Consider the following 5008-nt stretch of genomic DNA (forward strand, 5'->3'; position numbering starts at 1 on the left):
TATTTTATAAACAAGACCTTGACTCAATTACTATATAATGGTGCTTGCTGCCGTGGATATGAATTTGTTGTTCTTGGCCATGAGTCATGTTAGTAAAGACTGAATGGGTGAAGTGTTCTACGCGTATGTTATTAGTTGATGAAGGAATACGGAAATATGCCTTGTACAGGCATTTTAAGTTCAGCTCTCCCATAGAAACGGTACAGTTTTGTCGCCCAAACGGTTCGTGTCGCTCTTGGATCATTTTGAAAAAGTCTTTGAAAAGTCCCCCCCCCCCCCAACCCCGAAAAAAAAATCCACTGTAGGAGCCAATAGTGGAAACGGGTGATTTCGTAGCGAATATCCACGCCTTTCTTCCGCAGCCATCGCCTATGATGGTTACTTCACCATAGTAGCAAAACATCCCTGGCTCTTTTGTGTTGTAGACAAATATTTCAGGCGTACAAAATTCAAACTTATATGTATCTTACAACGAACTATCTGACATAATTACAGTCATATCCCATATCAAATTTTGATTTTTTCCCTCTTAACTGAAGCTTATAATATTCTGTTTCGTTTGAATTTAAGGATTTCGGTAGGGTTGAAACCTTTGTCCTTTTTTATGGAGCAGAAAGGACTGCCTCAGCTTCATACTCCAAAAATGTTTCCAGAAGGATTATGACAACTGTTGTAGTGGAGTTTTATGGCATCAAAATTCTGTGGGAGATAAATGTAACATAAACGTTAACTTTCTAGACTGCTGAAAATAGGTCACATTAAGCTCCCCTGAAGTTGCACAGGATCAAGATGTGCTGTTGATTATGTCTTCCAGGAATATGGATAACCCCAGAGAGCAGTTATAACTCGCAATTTAAGCACTCTTGCACATTTTATCGATTCAAAGTTATCAGAAAATAGTATATTATGAAAACTCGGTCAACATTGCCATTATTTAGTTGCATGATTCCTTTAATTATGTGAACACTTTACGAGATCCTCTATCGTCCTTTATCGTGCAGTGACGAATCATGCATCACAAGATCTATCCTGATATCAGCATTGGTATTGTTGTTGTTGTTGTTACTGGTGTTGCCATTAGTTTAGTGAGGACTGGAGCACTTCAGTACTTGATATGGAGCATACATTAGTCCCGTGCGTGATTGGTGCTCGTACTTGAGACTAGTCGTACAAAAAGATGATTGTGGAGTTTGTGTATGGAGGTGGGTGGGGGTAGGGTGCCTTTTTATTTCGATATTATGCTTTTTTCCTCCTGTTGGAATAAGGTGTAGGAAAAAGGTGGGCTGGACCTGGAGACAAAAGAAGGGTAGGGGACAAATTTGAGGAAGACCGAGGGGAGCGGGACCAAATAAGCAGGCAAGAAGGAAAACAGTTGTGATGGAGTCTCAGACAGACAGACAGACAGACAGACAGACAGACAGACAGACAGACAGACAGACAGACAGACAGACAGACAGACCACTGATGGCTTCTTTGTTTCTGTAGAGGTTTTACGGCTCTCGCAACTGCATCAGATCATATGAGCGCCTGATGGCCTTTACAGGGTGATTAAAAAAGAATGAACCGATTTCATTACGCATTATTTTATCCTGGAAAAGCAATAGAAAACTCAGGCTTGGTCACAAAAAGTTTACTCACAATCAACATTTATTTTCTGTGTAACAATAAATGTTCAATGTGGCCACCACCAGTAGCATGGACATCAGCAGTGCGATAAAGCAGTTCATCTCAGATGCGTTTCAGCATAATACACGGTCCACTGAATTGATCACCGTTCTTATTCGATGTTTAAAGTTAGTGGGATAGTGGTGGAACATACATGCGATATCTTACACATCACCACAAGAAAAAGATTAACGCACGATGAGTTCTAGGGATCTGGCAAGCTAAGCACAGAGCGGAAGGTCTTGAGCCCCTTTCTAACAGTCCATCGCTGGGGCACAGCTATTTAAAAATTAGATAACTCCTCTTTCAAATGGTCACTGACTCATTTCAAAACTATGCTTGAAAACTGAAATAATGCGTCATAAATCGGTTCATTCTTTTTTAATAACGCTGTTTAATTGCGATAGGCAACGCGGGTCGTCTGTTTGTTGAGCCGGATTTATCTGAATTGTTTAAATTCTTAATGACAGAAACACCTTTCTTGTGCATTAAATATACAAGCTGTTGCAAAGATGGAGTGCTCTTAAATATGTTCCTCTTTGTTTTAACTGTTTAATAAAATGAGAGAGTTATATTTCTCAGAAGCGTATCTAATTAAGATAAAACACTGATTTCTTCACATTGAATGTATAAGCTCACAGAGTTAAAAATACTTGTAGATTTCGTGAAATTCTTTCTACGTCTCTTCAATGTATACATACTGGAGATAGAATCATTTCATCCCAGAAAACGCACAGCAGAACTGTTATCGTATCATGTGATCCAGATGGCTCTGAGAGGACAAAACTAGATTATAAAACCTTATACGATCGTCAGCCAAAATATGCTAGAGGGTACCAAAATCAGAGAGATCTAAACTTATAGCAAAATAACGTAAAAAATATTTCACAATTTAAAGATCTTAACATTATTGAAATGTAGACAACATTTATCTAGTTCCCCCTTTGTACTGTCGCCTTTGTTCAGTGTGTCCAATTCGTCAGATTAGGACCAGAGAGTTTACAGTAATACTATTATTAATATTACTGTAAACCCTCTCTGATTAGGACCTTCTCTTGTTGTCAGCCTGCTTTGAAAATTTATAGTCACACTCAGATTGACAGCTAGTGTTCAGTCGTGTCAATTGACCGACGATGGTATTGCCATCATGGGAAAAAAAACCCAGCTGAAGAGCTCGTGTTTTAAAAAATGATAATTGGAAAGATGTGCTACACTACTTGGGTACACAGTACACACCCCTTCGAATTACATTTTAATGGTATACTTGTCAAAGGTTTTTAAAAACCGCTAATGTGGGTTAGATTTTTAAAATTTAAACCCAAAAAAAAAGACAAAATACGTGGGAATGTGGGCAGCCATTTGATGAAATCAATAAGTGGGCATGCCTGAATTCACCTCGATTTGGATTTTTTATTTCATTAGCAGCATAAACATGTAAAAACATATAAACCTTTACTGCCTTGTGTTTAAAATGCTTATCAGATGACAAACTAGAAAACAAAAGTTTGAATTTATTTCTAAAATCCAAATACATTTATAGACATACTAAGTCAGAGAGATACAATAATTCCATTCCAGAATAATTGGGTCTTTTTATAAATTATAATAGAAAATCATCATCATCAAGTGCCATAGCTGCGACAGGTATTTACCATTTATTCCTTTGCTCGGATGCTCTCACAAAAGCTATATGGAAGGGCTGGCCACCCATAGCCTTATAGAACTGTATTTTTGTCATCATTGAGATGTTGTTTTTTTCAGGGTCGGATTCATTTGTATTGCTTTTGCCGATGCCTCTCTTTTTTTCATTTCTTTGCAACATTTGGCAAAGAATGTAACTAATGTACCGTAGATATTTATACTGTTGAACTTGTTTTACTTCTCACTTTTGCTTATGAGATTACAAATAGAATTTACAGATTAATAGGATTACACGGTAAAATAAAATAAAAATTAGGCTTTTTTATTTTACAACGTAATCTGTTTTCTTCACATTCAACAATAACACTTTACGTTCACTTTCAGTTTGAATCGTATCTAGAAACGTTTTTCTAAACCTATCATTGGTATACCTGATCTTATTAATAGTTTCGTTATTTTCTTTGAGACCTTGACATTCTTCTACATTTCTAAGGACTGTTTCACTGCATAATATGTTAAAGAGGCCTGGCGACATAACGCATCTTTACCTCACTTCTCCCTTCCATCATGCCAGAAATTCACTCGGTGTTAATTGCATGACCTACAAAAATGGACCATTTTGGAGTTGAAATATACCCCTCGTATTATGCGCGAGGTAGTGTTGTTAGCAAATACATGCGGCATTTACTAATTTGTTGAATACTGATACTGTACCACCTTTGTAGGAGAATGGTTGGCGGGTGCTCTGGTGTGCTTCTTCTTTCCTATCAAACATCTATCGTTTTTATCTCTCCTCCTTCTTTTTTATGTTTGTTACTCTCTTGTAGCCCGTCTAATCTTCTGGCGCTCATATGACCTTATGCAGTTGCGATCGCCATAAAACCTCTACTAAAACAAAACAAACACCTTTGTTATTTCGTCTATGTGAGGAGTCTTTCTAAAATGTAGATATTTTTACGCCCCCGTCGACACAGTTTAGAACATCAAGGTAGCGGGCTTCCGATCCTGCCTGTCAGGGCCAATCCAGACTGAGAGGGATACAAGATATCAACAGAATGACCGTGATACTTTATAGAAATTTTCTCCCAACTCGGGATTCGAAGTCGGTTCTCCTGCTTGCGAAGTGCCTAACCGCTACACCACAGACGCCAGTCCCATATTATGTGAGAACGTGCAGTGACGTCGGGCAAGTCCTGATCATCACTAACTTTCGAAAATTATCAGTCGTCTCTACATTATTATCTGGTCATATCTACAGTATGGGTCATAATTCCGCCATGTAATGGGAATAGATAAATCACAAACAATGATGAGGTCATCGAAACTGATGTGGAAGAGAAAGCAATTAGGATTTTAATTGAGTACACCTGTAACCCTTTAATACCCGCGTATTTTAATGAGAAATGAGAAATGATATAACTTTCCGTGAGTGCTTGAATACGTCTCTTTACGTGCACCTGTGTGTGCACGTGTGCGTGTGTGTATGTGCGTGTGCGTGTGCATGTACGTGTGTGTATGTGTGTATATTTGTGTGTGTGTGTGTGTGTGTGTGTGTGTGTGTGTGTGTTTAGTGTGTGTATGTGTGTGCGAGTGTGTGTGTGTGTGTGTGTCTGTATGTACGAGAGTGGTGATCGGCCTTCGATTTGGGAACAGAAGTCTTTTTATGAGCAACCGTCAAACCTAATTTCTCTGCCCCTCCAAC

Source organism: Aplysia californica, unplaced genomic scaffold (genome assembly GCF_000002075.1).
Source record: "Aplysia californica isolate F4 #8 unplaced genomic scaffold, AplCal3.0 scaffold00113, whole genome shotgun sequence".
Lineage (NCBI taxonomy): Eukaryota > Metazoa > Mollusca > Gastropoda > Aplysiida > Aplysiidae > Aplysia > Aplysia californica.